Below are 22,078 nucleotides of genomic sequence, written 5' to 3' on the forward strand. Positions count from 1 at the left end.
GTGTGTGTGTGTGTGTGTGTGTGTGTGTGTGTGTGTGTGTGTGTGTGTGTGTGAGAGTGTGTGTGTGTGTGTGTGTGTGTGTGTGTGTGTGTGTGAGTGTGTGTGTGTGTGTGTCAGAGGGTCATTGTTAAGAGCATTTATGGTGTGATGGTATCACATCACTCAGTTCACACGAGAGAGGGCACTGAAGGGGAAAGACAGCAAAACTCCTCGGGTTTGTAATTTCTTCTGAACTGATCTGGCCAGAGTTACTCATAAGTAGTTGCTTCATTGAAGAGCAAACGGCTTCGCTTTCCTTAACCGCCCACTTCCTCGTAATGCCCTGCATTTATGCCTTTTGCAGATGGTTGGAGCTCAGTGAATGGTCACCCATCTCAGGGTTTTTGCCACACAGATGCACCCATTTACCCGTCCTGCCAAGTGTGCCCGTGTCCCTCCAACCAACAAACCCCCCCCCCCCCCCCGTACAGTTAAGAGCTTGTTTATTCTTGAGCAGATTAGCCAGCGATTCGCTCTGCCTTTTGTGTTTGGCCCAACACACTGCCATTTGACCATGTGCTCGGTGAGACGAGTGGTCATTTAGTCCACATATGGAATGGAAGTGTAGCAGGGAGAAATGGAGTTTATGTGCTTTGCTGCATGTAAAATTGCTTGCTGTTTGCTTTTTCCCGATGAATGCGTGGCTTGAGAATATATCAGTGAAGAAAGGAAAAAAGCAGGGGAGATGAAAACAGTAAGCACACACAGTAAGAACCTTTTCGTCAAGCACACTCAGCATTCTGTAATTTTAAGAGCAATTCTTTGTAGATGATGGATAAGCTACTAATAATTTAATGTATCACACTCTTACGCATATTGACAAATGGCAGACGCAGAGACATTCTTTCCCCACATACCAGAGTTAGCGCTACAGGGCAGAGGGAGTGAACTGGACCGAGCGATACCCTTCTCCTCATCACCGTGGGAGGTGGCGCTGGGCAGTGATGGGCACCCTGTCCAGTGGGCAGAAAATGCCCCGATGCGCAAATTACCTCACAGCGATGTGCCGTTTACGCCACGCTCCGCTCAAGCTCGCCCGTTTATTGTTCAAATTGTTAAATAAAAGGAGAACGGCAGAGAACAAGGCCGAGTGTGAACGCGAGACATCCGGAAGCATTACGGGACAGGCTCATGTTTACCCAATTTAAAGTGACATCTCTTTCTGCTCCATCAATTAGTCATCAAACATTGCACACTTATCAGCTCCATATTCTGAAGTTGAACGTACAAATGTTATCGCCTTGTATTCAGCTGTGTAATGTATCTGGCTTTTGTAAGAGGATTAAAAATGTACCTGTTTGGTATGAAAATCAAAGCCCATCCTTTTTCCCTCCCCAGTTGTATGTTTTAACCTCCATTTTTTTGTGCTCCTGGGAGGCAGCTATTCCTCATGCTGTCTACATAACTCACAGCTGACAGCGTTTGAAAACAGAAAACCATTTCTAACACTCCTTACAGATGTTTTTCTATTTTTTATCTCCTTTATCCTCTTTTTTTCCTGGGATGTTTATGAACTTGTCAACAAAAGGACCAAAGCAAATGATGGTTTTGAGCGAGGCGTCTGGGGAACGTGAGTGAGGGAAAGCACAGCAAGACACTGCAAAGGCAGAGGCTAGCAATGTTAGCCTTTTTCATTTAACTACAAGACTGAGTCAAATTGCTTGAGGGATAAAGGTGGTCTCACGACAGAATGTTTTCTCACCGGCCAGGCGTTGACATTGGAGGACTTTTTCTCTGGAAAAGTGTGAGGTGTAAAAGAGGGAAATATATGCCAGGGCACAGTCTCTCTGATCCTGCCCTGGCTTTAAGTTGCTTAACAGTTTAGACGACGCTTTGAAAGTGAGATTCTTGCACTCTCCATCTCATTGTCGTCTTGTTTATCGAGTCCACTGATCCTTCGCCCTAATCTGTTTAGCCACAACTTAAGTTGCCGGCGTTGACACCTCAGTGTCTTTTAACGCTGAGATTCCTTTTTCGTCCCTCTCTTGACGCGGACCCCCCTCCCTCAATCCCTCCTTTCAGCCAATGTAATATGCCATCTTGCTCTCTCAGGGCCCAATAATTGAGTTTAGGTGAAGTTTAAATAGCTTAAAGGACAGAGAATACAGATGGGTAGCTCTGTGATTAATGCAAACCCCAGCCTGCTGCCCTCTGTGTTCAGGGCCAGGACTAGGACATTACGCAGAGCCACCCACCCCACCCCGCCCGCCCCTTTTTTTAAGAGGGGGGCACTTTATTTCTCCCCTCAATAACATTCTTTCACATATTAAGTTAATACCACCCCTAGGTGGCTACTTTATCATGCAGAAGACCTTAATCCACTGCTGTTGAGTCCATCTCATATGGGCTTTGATGCAGCTGCCCCCTCCCCTTCCACCCCAGTCCTCTTGCCCTCCCTCCCTCCCTTTGGCCCCTCCCCTGCACGGCAGCAGCAAGGCCTGTGTAAGACAAAGCACCCGTGACAGGGACAATCAGACGCAGCTCAGGCCACAGTGGAAATAAAGAAAGTGAAAGACAGAGAGAGAGAGAGAGAGAGAGTAAGAGAAAGAAAACAACAACGTAAGAAGGGGTTTCATCCTTTTGGAGTGGAGCGAGAGAGCAGAAGAGGCATCGTTGAAGACCATTAAGCACAAAGGCTAGAGAGAGAAACAGAAACATCAAAGTGAGATGGAGAGAGGGCAAGGTGAGATGGAGAGAGAATGAGGGAGAGAGACAGACAAAAGACCCTGAAATGAACTGTTTTCTTTTTTGATTGTGGAAAAAAAGGTTACTCCGTGACAGGGAATGTGACAAAAATTCCTTGAGGCAAAAATTCTTTGCATTTGGAGGCCATCCATAAGGTTCTGTGTTTTTACTTATCTCCTTGTTCACCACTTTATCAGGCTGCCACCTCTGACCCGGCCCTGAATGGGTTATGCTGATACGAGGTGCGTAAGCCACCGGCGCTGCTTTCAGATGTCGGATTTCGCCGATACCCACCCCCCCCCCTCTCCACCGGGCCCTTTAATGTGGCTGTTAGTGGCCGCGGTGGCCAAGCCTCTTTCCCCCCCTCGCCCGGCTTCGGTCACTCTCCCTGGGAAAAAAGATTAGGTGTCAAGCCACCCCCCGCGTGGCCAAAGCCCCAGAGAAGATCTAAAAGTTACAGGTTCTTGTTTTCGCAGTTTGATTCTTCCTCTTTCACCCCCTTGTCTTCAGCTGCCCTGACATCTGACAAAGATCCAGTGAAACTTGCTGTGAGTTTTCACAAGGCTTTGGAGATTTTAAGGTCACGCGGAGATGCTAAATTGAAGGGATTGGGGATTCGGTGCGAGTGGAAAATCACTGTAGATTGTTAACTCTACATTTATTTGACTGTCAGCAGTTTGGGATTTGATTGTGAGGGCTGAGGTTGGATTCCACCTTCATCTCGTGGTTGTACGAAAACCGAAGGAGCCTTCCATACTCTACATGACACAAGCAGATTTTTAAATGAAGCAACTCTTCTTTGAAAGAAAAGGCACACTATATGGTGTGACATGACATGTCAAGCCTATGGATGAGTGGCACCATCCTCTCCTAAAACAACAAACGCGCCACTGTGAACCATGAAGACGCTGGAAAACTCATGATCAGTTGGACTGCGGCTATCGTGTAGCACACTGGCAGATTTTGCCAACCTTATTGCTGAAATAACCGTCCCTTTTAATTCTCCTGCTCGAGTCTCAATAGGCATAATGAATGTGGTCAGCAGTCTGAACTTAAGCTGTCCATTTGATTGTCAGCACAGAGGAGAGCCACCGATGGACCTTCTGATCCTCCTTGCGCTAACAGATGGTTGATGTGGCCCAGACCCTGGTCTTGGGAATCCCCCCCCCCCCCCATAGCAGACAGAGGGTTGGATGGGATCGGGGGGGCGGGGGGGGCAATCCCCTGTCACAGGCCCTAAGAAGACCATAAGCTTGAGCAGAGAAAAAGAAAGAGCCAGCGAGTGGTGCTAATTACCCAGAAACCACACAGAAAGTGGCCTGCTGAAACAGACTGAAGAGGTTCACGTCCCTTCTTCCACAGATAAAAGCCATAGTATGAAAACATTTCATGTGTGTGTGGTGCTGCTGGGGGTGACAAAGAAGGGAAGATTAACATAATCTTTTTTTGGGGTGGGGGGGGGGGGGGGGGGGGGGTCGTCTCCACCTCCACCATCTTTCTCTGTAAGGCTGTCCATGTGTTATCCACTCTCTCTTCTCTCTGTCTTTACTTTCTTTCAGACATTCTTTCTTCTTCTCCTATCTGTTCTCCTGTTTGGGCTTTTTCTTCTTCCATAATGTTGAGGCTTTTTTTTCTCTTTAGGAATAGGTGCCGCCACATCAGGCCTTAGTTGCCCGACTCTTGACAGTCGTGTTTTTCTTCTAGTATGCCTCTGATCTCGCCTGTCGATGGCTGGGCCGCTGCTGGGCCCAATCAGAGCAGGGTGCGGTGAAACGAGGTGTCACGCCGCTGACAGAGCCCTCTTCATGTTGTGTCACTGCTAATCTCGAATCCCACTGTCTCTCTCCCTCATTTTTTCTGTCTCTCTCTTTCTCTCTCTTTTTCGTTAATATCCCCTGAAATCCTTGGCAGAAAGTGGCTGTTTGTGGTGCTAGGTTGTGAGAGGGAGTAAATACCCCCGCCTTCGTGTTTCTCCATATCAAAGTTCCAGCTCAAGCGGCTGTTTTTCTGCCTAAGTGGCAGTGCTGCTGTACACACTCACACACACACACACACATTTATGACACAGAGCGAGACTTTTTTCTAAGTAATCACACACGCCTATGTCGTCTGCTGCTGCCGCTTCGGTGAGCCACTGGCATGCCTTGCCATCTCTCTCTGCCTCTCTGTCTCTCTTTTCTTTTTCTCTCTCCCCCTTCTCGTCTTTTTCCTAGAAACCCGAAGCAGAGAGAGGCAGATGACAGGGGCAGGAAGAGAGGCACTTGTGTGGTGTGGCTTAAACGCTGCCTTTTCTCCTGCCTCTGTGTGCCGCGCTTCACACCAGGAGCCTGATCCTCTTCCCTGCCCCGCCACTGCCACTGCCTCTGTTCAGTTTGCATACGCGCCTGTGTGTGTGTGTCTGTGTGTGTGTGTGCGTGTGTGTGTGATGCAGGATGCCGAGGCGTTAGTGGCTGAAAATGGTTTCAATTAGTGGAAGTGAGAGTGACAGGCGACGGCAGGGAAATCCCATCAATGGAGAACAATGGAGGCTGGGAGAGAGAGTCTCCCGTGTTCATTATCCAACCCTCTCACATCTGCCTCTCTCTAAAGAAAAGAGGGAAGAGAGAAATAGAGTGAGATGAAAAACAGAGAGAAGGAGTAGAGAGAAAGAGAGAGAGTGAATGCTCCTTTTTTCTGAGGGAAATGATACATGCTGTCGCTTTTTTTGTCACCGGCGTGTTTAGGCCTCTGCTCTCTCTCTCTCTTTCTCCTTTACCCTTCCCTCCTTACGTCTTCTTTTCTCCCTCTGTCTTGCTCCAAGCGAAAGACATTTCAAGGCGACATGAAACTTGCTGGTTTTTGTAGCATCTGACATTCGAGACTGTTTTAGTTATTTTTCCATGAGATGAGAGTTTTTTTGTGTGCCTGTGTGTGTATGTGTGTCCTCTTCCTTCAGAGATTTACATATTTCCCCTGATGTCACAATGAACCCTGAGAGATGATTGGCTCTTTTTGTTTGCAGATCCAACACTCAAAAGCTCAAGGCAACATCACTGCTCTCCGTGACGGCTGAATCCACCACAGTCGAGCTTTAATCCTAATCGCAGCGCTTTCCCCGATGTCAAACATCACTGTGACTTATTGTGACTTCTTTGAAAAAATATTTGCAACCAAAAAGAATCTGAAAGAGCATGAGGCGAGATAGCACAGAAAAAAATATGCCTGCCATTTTATTTAGCAATGTGTTGTGTAAACAGAATGGGGAAATATCCTTCAGTATTTATTTGTCCCACCCAAATATGTCACATCTTGATTTTTTTTCTGTCTACAGATTTTGTTACCATACCAATTTTTTTGTGACTTATTTTATAGAAAAGTGACTGAAAAAATAAGACTTCTGTTCTGTTGTGAAGGCGTGCCTGTAGGTCCTGCTTGCCTGTATTTGTGTATGTGTGTGTGTGTGTGTGTGTGTGTGTGTGTGTGTGTGTGAGAGAGAGAGAGAGAGAGAGAGAGAGAGAGAGAGAGAGAGAGTGTGTGTGTGTGTGTGTGTGGATGCAAAGGTGGATGTTTAGTGTGTTTGCCTGTGTCGCTTTGTCAGGCCCAGTGTAAGCCTGAGGTATGAGAAGGCAGACACATACTGCATGTAATGTGTTTACTGAGCCTCCCTGTCAATCATCCCCTCTGCACACGCTACATGCCACAAAGTTCCCCACTGCGCCTCTCTCACTGTCTCCCTATGATGGAAACCACCAGACAAGAGCACTTATCATGGCTTCAGTTTGCTCACGCGATCAATAACATGATGTCAGGTGTTTATGTACTAGTGTAATACATTGTTTGTTACATATTAGAAAAATCCTGTACTGAAGTAACCATTAGGAAATCATCACCATTAATCACTTTATCACCGCCCATGTATGTGTCAGAGTAAAAACTAACAACTAATGATCTATAACAACAGCGATGATAATCAATATTAAACATATGTAGCAGCTTTAATAATCTATTAGCTAATTGGACATTTTCACCAGTATGTTCAAATGCTTGAGGCTCACATATGCAATGAAGGACCTTTCTCTGTTAGAAGCAATAAACGATATCTTATGACCAGTAAATATTAAATTGTGTAAAGCATATTGAATGCATGCATGCTTCTTAATAACTCAAACCATCAATAGTCTTATTATCCAAAGCAGGGCAGATAGTATCTACTATCTGAGTAGCTATTTCTACTGTTTGTAGTCCTGTGTGTGGAGCTGCATGCTCTGCCTCTTTAAGTCCTGAGTCTGGGGCTCCGCTCTCACACTGGAGCACTGTCCCCAATACCTCCTCATGGCATGTGAAGTGGCCCCGAATGCCTGGCTGGGGACATTAGCGCTCAGCTTACCCTTCACGTGAAGCCGAGTATGAAAAATTGCAGCGGGTTCAAACTCTGCCACATGCTTGACTTGGCCTTTACGTTAGCAGGGTGCACAGGGAGCGGCGCCGGCGCTGGGGGACAGGGCCCGACTGGTCCGGGGCACTGGCACAGGTCGCTGGGAAATTAACCGGGCCGTTGCTGCCAGGCCCTGGCACGGGGTAGGGGCTCCCCAGATAGACAGCCCCGAGGCTGGGTCCCCTCGCCCCCTGACCGCTGGCCTGCCACCTCCTTCAGTCTGCTCAGAGAGAGAGGGTCACTGTTCGAGACTGTGTGCACACACACTTACAGACCACTCTGTATATTAAGAAACACTGTGTGCAAGCATACATACTTTGAATAGGTTAAATCATTAATACATGGAGTATATATCACGTTTAAAAGTTCACATGCACACAAGTGTATATTTAAAATTGCACACTATGTACCCCAGCACTCTATGTACCTCTTTCTCTGTCAGGCACATACAGAAGTCCTGTTCTTAAGGAGTGGAGCAATCTTATCCTCTTTTAAAAAAAAAGTTTCAATAAGTAATTGCGGCACAGCCAAGAACAGCTTTCTCCGATGGAACAAACCAGACAGAACACGATATAGAGGCAAAAAACCTGTTGTGGTCGGGCATTGGCATCGCGGGTGCGGTGTGGTGGTGGTGGTGGTGGGGGGCTGAGATGTTAGATCTGATGCTGCCCATTCCAGCATGAGTCAATTTGCATCTCTTCTTCTGGTTGCCTGTGTTCGTTGTGCCTCGGCTGGACTTTGGGCCTGCGGATGTACGAGCCGGGCGAACAAGCTGAATATTTCATCTGGGAGAGTTGGGTGCGAGGGTCCGTGACAACAAACAGCACTTACCGTCGTGTCAACGCCAGATTCTACCCCAGAGCCTTGTTTCCGCAGACCCCGACTGAATGACAGCACAAAAAGAAGAGAAGGAACAAAGAATGAGAGAGAGAGAGAGAGAGAGAGAGAAAGGGTTAAGAGAGGATGAACAAAAAGAGGTGTCCTTCAAACTAGACACTGACTACTGCTCTCTCCTATGAAGGATTCACCATGTTAAAGCAGCCACCTACCTTCTATTACAAGAGCAGATGCCCTCATTAAAAATGTATCCCCTGTCTCCAAAACCACTGTAACTTTCTCAAGATACATAGGAGATATTTAACAGGCCCATTGGGTCTTTGTGGGAAGGTTAAGCTAAAAAAAAAAAAAAAATGAACAAAAAAATACAATTTTAAATATTTAACCGCTCATACTTGCTAGGGTATCAAAGATGGCCTTCTCAGAATCATACATAGCTCCCCCCCCTCCCCCCCTCTCTTGTTCTCTCTTTTTCTACTTCTCTTGTTTTCTCTCTCTCTCTCTCTCTCAACCCTGTGCTATCACTGGCACTGGAGAGTTAATTAGTTCTGTCTCATCATAATTGGGCCCAGATCAGACTGAAAAAACACCATTCCGGAGAAAGGAAACAAAAACGCTGCGCAGAGGGAGAGTTTTGTCGCTGGAGTGTTTTCCGCTAGTGGGCACAAGTTGCAGCGCAAAGTGTACAGACACACACAAACACACACACACACACACACACACTCACACACACACACACACACACACACACACACACACACACACACACACACACACACACACACACACACACACACACACACACACACACACACACACACACACACACACACACACACACACTCACACACCTGCACTCACACACAGACATCCACACAAGCCTTATGTATTTTTCATCCCCCTCCCAAACCATAATGGGAGCGAGCAGAAGTTCAGTGTTTGCGAGCCGTCTAAATTAATTAGGCACACTATCCATAATTGAGGGGCAAACGCACGGAAAATCGGTGCACTCGGCTTCTCAGTTCAGTGACAAAGCATTTGAGAGCAGCGGGTGACTTTTCATGGTGTACTTGCTGGAGCATGGGCGACGACGCAGGTGGATTTCTGAGAGAGTTTATTGTAGTGATTTTGTTTGTGGCAGACGTCTTCATGGGAGATGCCATTACTCAGATAGTAAGCCTGGAATGAATGAAAAAGGGGAAATGAAAGAGCTTTGGAATCTCTTTTTGTCACCGTTTTCACACTTTCATAAGATTTTATCTGATACGGAGACCATGACTTCTCATTCATTTAGTACCAGGGCTGCGGTGTGGATGCTACACAAGAATTAGTGGAACACATCTTGTGCTTAAAATAATTCAGTTTCACTTTTCGACTAGCTATGTAGTATTTCATTGTATTGTAAGACATGCTGATAACATTTTAAGCTCCATGATATTCACTGAAGGTCTAAATGTCTTATTTTGTTCTACTGTATATCTCTAAATCCAAGGTGTTAGAATGTTGTAAACCACTATATCACATGTATTTTGTGTTATAATACTACTATAATACTACATATCATGTACATCATATTGTACTTTGCGATCTTGTATTCAACCTGTCAAAGCTATAATTAAACCCATAGCCTTTCACTTAATACCAAATTCCATACATGTGCTAAGCTGCCTAAGCACTATATTTCACATGTACCACAGCTATCCTCAGCTATTAAATGTTGTCTATCCTAATGGTGCAGAACTGCTATCTAATAGTCATCTTGCTGCTCTGTTGGTTTACAGTAATTCCCACATTGTCACTAATGTAATTTATTAGTCAACCGGCCTGTTAATCCCAGAGTCAGAATGGAGCGGATCCAAATCTGCCCTCCCTGGGACAGTGATCCGCTGGTAAGCTGGGCCTGGGGATTGATATGTATCATGTCTTTGTGTAAAGATTCAGCAGATGAAAGGGAAGGGTTACCCCTCTTTAACAGAGACAGGACAATACGGCTGAGGAATAGGGCTCTGTGGATGGATGGATGGATGGATGGTGGTGGTAAGGTGGGGGGGGGGGGGGGGGATAGAGAGGGAAGGAGGGGGGGGGGGATGATTTCTTGGCCACTAAGTCTCAGTGCATCCAGATGGGATGTTTTGTTTGAAGGGGCTCTCTCACTTTGTCACACAAAATGACAAGTTTGTGCTCCCCCCCACCCCAGACCCTGCCCCCCCCCCCCCTACACACACACACACACACACACACACACAAACACACGCACACACACACATCAGCACCACCATCTCCTGCCATCCCCATCCCTCCTCCCCACACCCTCCAGCCCTTCTCCACATTGTCAGGCTGTTAAGGAGATTGGCTTGGCATTTATTGCATCTGTAACTCTGTCATCTCAGCCAGCCAGCACAAAACACACACATACACACACACACACACACACAGACACACAGACAGACACACACACACACACGCACACACAGAGATACACATGCACACACACACACACACACACAGACACACAGACACACACACACACACACACACAGACACACACACACACAGACACACACACACACTCATCGCTCCTCTACTGGGGCCAGCTCACCCATCTGGGCGCTCTGATCAAAGGATAATGCACAGGCTGGTGTTGGGGAAGTGGGGCTGGTTTGACAGTGGAGAAGAAGAGGGCCTGCATAATTGACGCGGCCCCTCAAAGCAGCCCTTCCCTGCTATGCCAGCGATAGGGGAGACACACACCGCCACACGCTCACCTGAGGAAGAGGAACGGCAGACACACACAAGGCCTCTGCATGCATAGACACACACAGACTATTCCCTGAATGCAGGTCAGGCTTCCAATCCTGCACAACTAGGGTAAATTCCCCATGAAATGAGGTGTGTGAACGTGTAATGGAGCCCATTGTTTGTGATAGGGTAATACTATGACTATAGTGACTATACAATGACATGGTGGCAACCATATGTGATGGAAATGCTGTAATACTTGCTTTTTTACATGTTGTCTGTATTGTGCTAAACACTTGAAAAGCAAAATAAAAAAAGATAATAAGTAAAGCAGAAATTGCCGACATTCACTGTAGGTTGGTTTATATGCGACACGAGAGAACTAATTTTCACGTTGTCCCCTCAGCTACAAAAGGGCAGCAATACATGTAATAAAGGAATGTGTGTGCCCTTTTGTAATGTGTTTCTGTAATGTGCATCTTCTGTGGCTAACGATACTGACCTCCTATCTCCCGTTTGCTTTAACCCCTCACTCTTCATGGAATGCTGTCCACATAGGTTTGTTGACGGATATGTATGCCCTGCTTGGCTGCGTGGCCAGAGCTGACAAAATCACTGGACAGCGTCAGACAGAGAGAGAGGGAGGGAGGGAGAATTAAGCTTCTGTTACAGATCGCGGCTTCATCTGGACTGCTCCAGTGTGTGGAGAGGAGCCGGCGCTGCCAAGCAGGAGGATCTATCAGAGATCTTCTGCTCCATTGGCCTTTGATTCATCTCCCTGGGCCCGGGCCAAGTGCCAGCAGACCACAGCAGAGAGAGAGAGAGAGAGAGAGAGAGAGAAAGAGAGAGAGAGAGAGAGAGAGAGCAGGCCTCATGCTCATCACTGACAGCATCTCTGCTGCCTAATGAGGCTAATACGAATGACTCACACTCTTAGTGTCATCTATGCCCGGCTGTATATTTTCTTAAATTGTTAACGCGGATTATGTCTGGCATCCTGGTTGTCTAAGAAGTATTCTGATTTAAATGCAAATTAAAAGTATTTTGTACTTTCAAATTTCTGTTTCGCTAAACGTCAATGTAATATATATCATTCTATCGAATATGTAAATCTACAGAAAATCTGTGTCACATTAAACTGTTCAAGGTTTAACACCCTTTTTCCCATTGTTGGAATAAATATTCACTGTCTTTGTGAGAGCACTGAGTCTCACTGAGGGACCAGCGTTTATGCCTGCTCAGGTTGGCACAGACTCTTGTACTTGTCTCTCCCATGGATAGTTGTGTGGCAGTGACGGGTGGCACATGGCTCTCTCCTACCGCTGCAGCTGCAGCTCTGGATTTTAAGGTGTCACTGTCACCCCTTTGCACATCAATACCACAGAGGTTGCCCTCTAAATGAATACCACCACGCCAACACTCATTCATATTCAACCCAAAAAGCGCTACGAGTATTCTACAGTACAGTCTGACTGACTATTTGAATGGGGCATTTTTCCAGGTTTTGCAAACCCAAGCAGGAAGTAAGAGCAATATTAACATATCCCTGTATGGCGGAAATAACAGCTGACACAGTGGCAGATTAGGCCAGTGGCTGGCTTACTAAAATGGCCCCCAAAGGGATCTTGGTTGAAGTCCAGAGTGAGCAGTCAGTCGATGACAGATGGAAGCCTGCCTCCTCATAAGTTTAAACACCACCAGTGGGCCCTTGAGTGAGGCCCTTATAACCTGTAAAATGCTCCAGGGGCTTTCACCCTCTTCTCTCTTCCCCTTACCGTATCTCTTACTCTCTCTCTCTCTCTCTCTCTCTCTCTTTCTGCAGCTCCCCAGTCGTCTCTGACAATAGCACACTGGATCTCAATTGGCTAGCCTGCTTGGATATGTCAGAAAAGTACCAGTAGTCTATGTATGTTTAACCTTGCCGTGTGTGTGTGTGTGTGTGTGGGGGGGGGGGGATCATGATTGAAACATGATTATAAACACAAAGGAAATGCATGTGTTTACCTCTACACTGTTATACCAAAAGCTCATCTTTGTTGACAAAAAAAATACCTCACTTCCTGTAAGCTTAACGTGTTTTCCGTGGTGTGGGTTGCTAGCGCTTGTTTTGTGTCTTGTTAAATGTTGCTTGACTGGGGTGAAAGAGCGTGCCAGTGCACTCAGAAACAGTCTGCTCTGGCCAGGCACAGGGAGCCACAAACCTCTGAAGCAGCCTGCTTTTAATTATCACAACAGTTGGTGGAATATTTTCCCGGCCAGTGACCCCATTTGCTTTGTAGCGAAATCAGGCTAATATGCAGATCGGTACATGACGCTTGAAATCAGATTCCATGACCCAGTGAAGCGTACGTTTTTTTGTTTTGTTTTGTTTTTCGTTTTTCCTGTAGGCTTTACCAGGTTGAGTTAATGCCTAATGCACAGTGGCTTCTGGTGAAGGCATGACTAATCGCTGTGCGCTTAGCTTTCCTTAATAGCCCATTAAAAACAAACAAAATTCCCATTAGTACTTGCTCACTGTAATGATGTCCAAGTATACACATTATGCTGCACTAAAGGATGAATTTAGTGGAAGTAAAATAATTGTTTATGAGTATGTGCAAAGTAACTGAGCTCCGTGTCTCTGTTTTGACCATCTGTTATGCTGTGTGCATAGATGTATTTAGAAATGTCAAAGACACCTCCATCTTACTCAACATACAAATATCTGTTGTAATATATTTTAGTTTATAACGCTACCCCTGGTGAGGTTTGGCTACCGCAGAAGCCTCAGTCACAAACAATGCACTTTTAAATCGGTGTATATATGCTATGTGAGGCTGAGATCCAGGGATATTACCTTTTAAATGAGCTGTTTGTAGTCAGGGAAAAGAGGTTGTTTTTGGCATCAGTGACTCTCAGCATCCCTCCCACCCCACCATCACCCCAGATAAACTGCACTGGTCTTTTGTCTCTGAGATAAGGGGCTCTGGGGGGCCAGCTTGGCTAAAGTATCAGAGATCACCCTCTCACACTTCAAAGCCAGATCCCCAGCTAAGAGAGCAGGCTTTGGAGGGTTTCTTCATTAGCTTATAGCTGCACGGATTAGGATTGCAACGCCGAGATTACAGGCACGGAGGAGGAACAAGTGTCATTCTCTGCTAATTATACGCTAATGTGACTGCGTTGAGCTCCGCCTGTTTTATGCACATTCATTCACAGGCGACGCGGCTGTGCTGTTGTCATGGGATACCTGAGGTGTGACAAGAGTATTGCAGCAGCACAGATGAGCTGGGCCAGTGAATAAATTGCCTGGACAAAATGTTCTATTTAATGGCATTAAAGACTTAATACATATGAAGCACTTCCATGAGTAAAGATCTTCTCATATAACTATAACTGTAGAGAAACAGGTCTTACAGCCAAGAATAAGAAGCCCAAAGCAACTTTACCAGGAGGAGTAAATCTCTATGCACAAATGGGTATAGCTACGGCAGCCAACACCTGCAAAAAGAAAAGGAGAAAAGTGCCCATAGTGCATCATTACTGAAATCCATCATGCTCAGAAGCTAGGGGATCAAATGTCCACCTGTCTTAAACCATGGGCTATAGTTATATCCCCTTGGTCAATGTGTGCAGAGTGAGAGGGAAGCACCACTGATGGAGGTCTAGTGCATGTAAGTCTTTTAGAAAGTTGTTCAGTATTTTGATAGGAGACCCCTGACTGTGTATCATTTTCACAGACACATTTTCAGATGTCGAAAAAGGTCTGTACCTGTCACAAAAATGAAACAGATAGAACTCAATAAAGTCAAAAAGTGTACAGGCACCACACATGGCCTATTACAGATGCCTTCACCTTCACTTTAGGACTGTGAGGTGACACTTGGCTGGTCATTTATAGTGCCCAACTGATGTGCCTCAACAGTACCCAAGAGTGGATCTGCTGTAAATGGAAGGTTTAGCTTTTCCGTTCCTTGTATTCCCTTTCATTAGTAATTTAAGTGTCATTAAGAATATTATTGTTTTACTTTTCATTAGTTATGCCTGTGTTATAAACAAATTGACTTGTCTTAAAATGTCCTCACAAAAACGAAATATTCAGCCTGACATGCAATACAGTGGAGGGCCATGTATCAAGGTACATGACATGAGGGTCTCTCATAACTATTGAGTTCTATATTGAGATATCTGACTCCAGACCTCATTTAATTTCAATGCTGCATTTAACAGGTGAGTAGGAATTGCCCTGTCAACTCTCTTTCTCTCTCTCTCTCTCTCTCTCTCTCTCTCTCTCTCTCTCTCTCTCCCTCTCTTGTTCTTGCCCTGTGTCAGCAATGGAAGAACAGAATAGGTCAGGTTTGTGTACAGAAAAAGAGGGGAAGAGAAATATTGGCAGAGAGGGAGAGTTCGACAGAGAGTACAAACTCACAATGAATATTTAAGCAGCCAAGTGGTGCCAAGGCCTCAGGTAGAGCATAGCTCCAGATATCACCCAGTTAGCAGCACCATTACGTTAACAAGCACCGTTTGTATTTACTGCAAGGCTAGGGTGCTTAGCTGCTCTCTCAATCCAAACAGTGCAGGGAGAAAGGGAGGTAGAAAAAAAAAGAAAGAGAGTTGGAGAGGAAGAGACATAGGGGAAAAGGTTCAGGTTGATATGTCAAGAAAAACCGAGGTGAAGTGCTGACATGCTGATGTCTTAGCAGATAACGCTTAAATCATTTTTCTCCCGTGATGGGGAGGGAGGAGGGTAAAAAAAAAAACTAAAACTTCAGTCGTGAAGGTTCAAAGCGATATAGCCATAATACAAATTTTTGGAGTAAGTAGTGGTGTTTGAAGTTATTTTATGGGATTTTGCTGTAAGGCCCAGAATTGATTTGCAGAAGGGATAAAAGGAAGATACTTTATCTTCGGAGCTTTGTCGGAAAAAGCTTAGCATCCATTGGTAGTTCCGCCAATATGCCTGCAGGGCACAGTCGGGAAGGAAGGTGGTGGTGATGGTAGTGGGCGTGTGTGTGTGTGTGTGTGTGTGGGGGGGGGGGGGGGGGTGGGATGGGGGTGTTGCTGGCATTGACATTATACACCAGAATGAATTGTGCTGAGTTTACACCGCCTGCTGCTTACGCCCTGCTCTTTCATAATCTTTCATGAACCACACCAATGTTTTATTTAATGTCTCAGGTCAGAGTGAAACTTGAGAAGAAAAAAAAAACAGATTAATAATGAAAGACAACGTACTGGGGAGGGAACGAGAGGAAGGTGCAGAGGTTGTGAGTGTGAAAGAAGAGAGAGAGACAGAGGGAGAGAGAGAGAAAGAGGGAAAGAGAGAGAGGCTAAGAAACTTGGTTTGAGGCTTCACTGCAAACAGGTCAGGAGGACCTTTTGAAGTCTGCACATTCGGTGCAGTCAATAGTTTAAAAACTCATGTTATGTCTGAATGTGAGGCTAGCTGAATTTTTTTTTTCATTTCTCTTTCTTTCTTTCTCTCTCTCTCTCTCCTCCATACCTGACAAATGCCAAACAGCTCTTCCCCTCCCAGCTGCAGTCGAAAAGGCCATTCAAACAGATGGAAAGAGGAGAGAGGGAGATGGAAAGAGGAGTGCGAAAGCCTCTTAAAATTTGCCTGGACACAGTGCAAATCAGAATAAAACTCAAAGATTGTACACAAGAAGGCAAAATTTCAAAGCCAACTTTTTTAAATTCATACTTTTCTCCTGCTGTGATATGCACCCTGATTTAAAAGACGTGGTTCCTCTTGTGCAAGGCTTCTCTTCTTCTCGTAGCCTTGGCCCATGATCTTCCTGTACAAACACAAGGGCGTGGAAGAGGGCACTGGGGGATAGAGCTGGAGCATTCCCTGTTGACTTCTCATTTGCAGTTCGTTAAATGGGGCACAGGTCGCCGCGAGGCTCTTAATTGCTTAATTGCACTCGTTATTTGGACTGGAGTCAGGCTTACCTGACACTGCAGGCACAGTATGTTGCTAATTGAAAAGGTGGTTTTTCAGTGCAACCCCCCAAGAAACTGAATGGCAGAATCCCCTTGAGGACTGATGTTGCCTCGCCTGCTCTGATGTTGGAGATGGTGTGTGTGTGTGTGTGTGTGTGTGTGTGTGTGTGTGTGTGTGTGTGTGTGTGTGTGTGTGTGTGTGTGTGTTTGTGTGTGTGTGTGTGTGTGTGTGGCTGTGTGTGTGTGTGTGTGTGTGTGTGTGTGAAATGTTCCCTCCCTATAACACTTTATCTCTCTTTCTCTCCCTCATTCTCCACTCCTCCATGCTTGTATACACACACTGAAACCCACTTGCACATTGGCACACACACCCGTCTCTCCAGGACATAGCAGGCCAGGGCTACCAGATGAAAGAGACCCCATTCTCTCAGCCTCAGAACCTTCAGAAGAAGGTCCAGGGATAGGAGTAACTTATTTATGATTCTGGCGATGCACCTCCTTCACACCTCCACCAGTCCTTTCCCTCCAGTAACCTGTGTCTCCCCCTGGCCCACCCCCCATCTCGGGGTGAGGTGGAAGGGAGCCCAGGCTGGGGGGGGGGGGGGGGGGGGGGGGGGGGGGGAGTAAGATGGCTCAGTGGCTTTCATATAGCATGGCTTATGCTCATCCTATTTAAAAAATAAACAGGAGACTGGTGTCTGCTGCTAATAATTCATGGCTTGGGAAAGGGAGAGAAAGAGATGTTTATGTGTGAGGAAATGAGATGCTTTTAACACCTGCTCCTCCAAGGGAACAGCTCCCCTTCTGGTGCCAGCATGCCACCGCAGGAATGCGGTGGAGACGCCCCTAGTTCAACCGCCCAAGAATGCCAAACTAAAACAATATACTGTATGACTTTGAACTTGCCTTAAAGGTTATGATTATTTTTGTTATTTGGTAAATGAATCCACTGATCCACCGAGTCTGCCAAAGTTAAATTTGCCAGGAGTCAACTGAAAGCGAGAACAGTGGTGTGCAAGATAAAGACAAGGATCTGCTTTCAACCGTCTGAGAACTAAAATTGTACAGAAGGCAAGTGGCAACTGGTACACATGTGTTTATTCTACAGAGATATGATAGTGTAGCAGAAGATAACAAGGATCAACACCTATGCGCTCTAGTGTTATAAAGGCAGTTTTGTAACCAGAGGAAAATTAGATTTCTCTTTGTCTTTTAACATTCTGTACATTTCATTAAACATTCAAAGAAATCATTTAGATTAAACAATTAAGCCCTCCTTAAAAGGATTTTGTCAACAAACACTTCACATTAAAAAAGGAGATGACAAAGGGCCCCATGAAAGGAGCATGTCTGCTGAAGATGTGAGCTCCGTGGGGCCCACAGGAGCGAGGGATGGCTTTGTCTGCGGTGACAGAGGTAGGCAGGGGCTTCAGGTGAAGGTCGCATTGCCTGCATGTCTGTGACATGCATTATTTGAACAGGTAACTAATGTTGCATATAAACGAGCCAGCAACATCTTACCAAAGCGTCTCTTTTTCCCTGTGTGGCTATTTTGTTTCTTCGAGGCCTGCTTTTTAATTGAGCATGCTAAAATGTTCATTCCATATGCTTTTTTTCTATCACTCTATCGTCTCGTCACTCTAATTTTTTCCCCTTGTGCTTTTGTCAGAGGCTGTTTGTAAGGGAAAAATATTACTAATGGCTTATGAATAAATAAGCAGCCAAACTGCATTTGATTTTTATACAAGGTGATTCGGAAGAGACCAGGCCCGGCTCCCTGGCATTTTATTCAGATTTCTGCATTTTCTGGATGAGTGCATTCCCATTTTGGCGGGTGGCAGGGCTGCCGGAGGACGGTCTCGGAAAGATGAGTGTGGGTGGTGGAGGGGTGGATGTGTCGGCTGAGGTGACAATAATGCATCCCATAATCGTTGTTGTCTCCATGGCGGAGGCGGGCCAGGGCCGAGCTGCGCCAGTGTAATGCGGCTCCGTGGTGTAATTTACTTACGCGGGTGCACCGCCATTAATTTTCTATTATTGTGAAAAGATGATTCATGTTTCGGGGGCTGTCTGGATTATTTATTTAGGGCCCTCAGAGGGGGAAACACGCCAGCTAATGGAATATAAAGTCGCTGGGGCCGCTCCGCTGCATTGCCTGCCCCGACATTAAACCAGAGGAGTCGCACACGTGTTAATGTGTCTTCCCCTGAGCACCTCGGCGCACACATGTGTGCGTCGGAAATTCCTAATGGAGCCCCCGTCACCGCCGAGCAAGGAGCTGGGGTGGGGCGGCTGGTGCCGGTCCCCTCGGAGAATAGGAGATGGAGGTGGCGCTCGCCTAACACGTAAAGTCACTTGTGTCTGAGGATGCCAAGCGCTCGTCTAGCGGTTTAAATGCTCCAGTGGCCGCCGTGCATCTGAGGAGATGTCGGGAGATGGTCTGTTGTGGCTGAAGCTTCTTAGGGGGATCCTGACCTTTTTCGTTTAGATTTTTTTCTTTCATACTGGGGGTGGGGGGTGGCTTTGATTGTGCCCACTTGGAGCCACTTTCTGGTATTCTTCCTGAGGTGCTTATGTACACAATGAGTGGTGGTGGTTGGACATCCGCATATCACAGCCTCCGTAATGGTGAGTGGCATCTGGGGGACCTGACGGCACAAGGAGGGGGTGGTTAACATGACTTTTTATTCACCAAATTAGTCATGACATATATACATCCATGGAGGCAGTGGCCTGGTCAGGCTTCGGCAGGGGACAGGGCATAACTCGGAGAGGCTGAAGGTGGTCATCTGTACGTGATAGTGTCAAAGCGCGTCAACGAAATGTCTGATGAAATTCTCTGTAAACGTGTTATGGATTTCAAAAATGATGACACAGCTTCGTAATTCAATTGTTGGACAATAGGAAAGTGAAAGTTGTACAAACACACACACACACACACACACACACACACACACACACACACACACACACACACACACACTTACTAAGTCTGACTGACAGTAGTAGCATTGCCCAAACATAAATCATGAGTCAGAACATCACCACTGGCTGGCCATTACCGCTAATGACAGTCTCCCCAATGCGTGATTACAGCTCATGTGCAATCTATGTAATCTAATGTGGCTAAATCTCTTCCTCCCTTCCTCTCTCTTGATCCCCTTTCTTCTTCTCACACTCTTCTCTGTCTCTTCATCTCTCCTAAACCTCAAAGACATCCAGTGAACAATACTGCCCCTCTATCCCAACACACAAACACACACACACACACACACACACACAAAAAAAACAGGAACAGCTAACACAAGTTTCCCCAGGCCATTGAGCAACTGCTCTTGCCACCACAACAACAAATGCCCTCCCGAGTCTCTAACACATTCCTACAGCAAGACAAAAAATAGATAACAGCTACACAGTGAGGTGGGCTGATTTTGCAAGGTGCCAACTTAGGTGGAGTTTTATAGACATACATTTCAAACCCATCAGGAAAGATCCTCCATCAAAACCACACTGGGACTGGAATACTGAAGCGACAAGGCGCTAATCAGATGGCAAGCATGTTAGTGTGCGCACATTTCTCGGGCCCCAGCTAGCCGGGAGGGCGCGGCTATTAGTGGGTTAATTAGGCAGTAATGGAGGAGCTAGCGCAGGTTAGCAGGCGGGCTTTAGTGTTCTAGGTAGCCTACCCACTTCCTCCAGTAGGATATCGCAAAAAGGAAGGGTGTTAAGATCTAATCCCCTCGGGGACCGGATAATGCAGAGCAGTGTACCTTTCCAGCTAATTATTACCAGCAGACTTCACCTGGTATTGAGGCAGGAACAGATTAGCGATTCAGTGGCTGTCTGCTCCTGTTAGTTTGATGAAGCTTACCAAGCTCTTGGAGTGAGTGACATTTTAGACGGTATTATAGACAAAGACAATCAAATGAAAGCAGCCATGTGCACATTCCCATCTCAGAGGCTAGTTAATGCTAAGATGTAAGTTGGCCTTTAAAATGATAGGCTGCTAAGTCAGTAGTTAGTTCAGGATGTTAGCCTGTGCTGTTACACCTCTGGTCAGGATTATGACCAGAATGTAAATATTCTGAAGCGTTGCCACCAGACATACATGTGGACCCAGCTCATGCATATATTAGCGCCTAGCTCACAGTGCTTCGCTCAGTGATATTGGCAGGAGATCCTTTAATTCTACTCAATGCAACGCATCAATACTAGATGGAGACCAAACCTTTTTGTGTTCACACAACTGTCTCATGTTGAATGACTTCCATACGTTGTCCGTGTCTGTTTGTGTTTGTGTAAATTGGCAGGGGGTGAATGGTCTAACAGCCAGAGGATCAATAAAGGTCAAAGGTCAAGGTCCAATGTGTCTTTAGCGAGGTGGCCAGGCTAATGCCCCCACACATTCTCACACACACATAAATACTGCAGCCGTACATAGCAGACAATGAGCACAGATTGACTCTCAAATGGCTCCTCTCACCTCAAAGTATCCAGCAGCCATGCAGACGGTCACTGAGTCAATATGGCTTTATTAGTGTCCAGGTCTCCATTGACATGACCTGCTCGCTCCCCTGACCTCTGCTCAAAGGGAGCTCTGCTGCACACATAAATACACTCACACACACTAAGGACTTTCTCTCTCAACACACACTCTCTACCTCAACATGTTTTTCTCACTCTCTTTGCCTCTGTTTTTACTATCTTCTTGCTTATCTGCTTGTGATTATGTTGCATTTTTACCTCACTACAAGAAAGGCTTTTTTTTTTAAAGGGGGGGGGGGGGGGGGGGCTCTTCATTGTTGCCTTTCTCTTTTTTCCCCCTCTTTTTTCCCTCCTGTGTCCTGTCCGTAAACCTCGCTAATCCATGAATCCGACCTTGGATTTGAACCAGCGAGTCAGAAGGGGAAAATAATTGGGTTGTTGGCTAAGAATTGGATTTTCTGCTGCCTGGTCGGAATAACGCAAGGGCCAATGTCCTCCCAGGATGCGTCTGGCCCTAGCTAAGCTCCCCGGTTCACAGGGCTCATACAGGACATGCTTTCCACCTCTAAAATGATTAGCTTTTTTTTGCTCTTGATATGATTACCTGCCCCGTGATTAAAAGGTAAACTCTCTATTTTTTAAGCTTTGTAATGTTCTGTAAGTGTGATTTAATTCCCCATTACGAAAACCTCCAGGCCTCCTGTCAAGTGCAGGAAGAAAATAATTAGCTAGCCAGCTAACTTGCAATGATGTGAAGGTTTGTGAACAGTGAGAGGGGAGGAGGGGAGAAAAAAAAGGAAGGCAGTTGGGTAGAGAGCAGAGGCAGAAAATTAGATTTAAGTTTTATGGGATTTTTTGCCTATTGTGTTGGAAGTGAGGAAAACTGACCAAGTTTAAAGATTAGCTGATGGTGGAGTTTGACTTTCAATCTGGCCTGACCCTAAATCCTCT

The sequence above is a fragment of the Sprattus sprattus genome (genome assembly GCF_963457725.1).
Source record: "Sprattus sprattus genome assembly, chromosome: 2".
In the NCBI taxonomy this organism is placed as follows: Eukaryota; Metazoa; Chordata; class Actinopteri; order Clupeiformes; family Clupeidae; genus Sprattus; species Sprattus sprattus.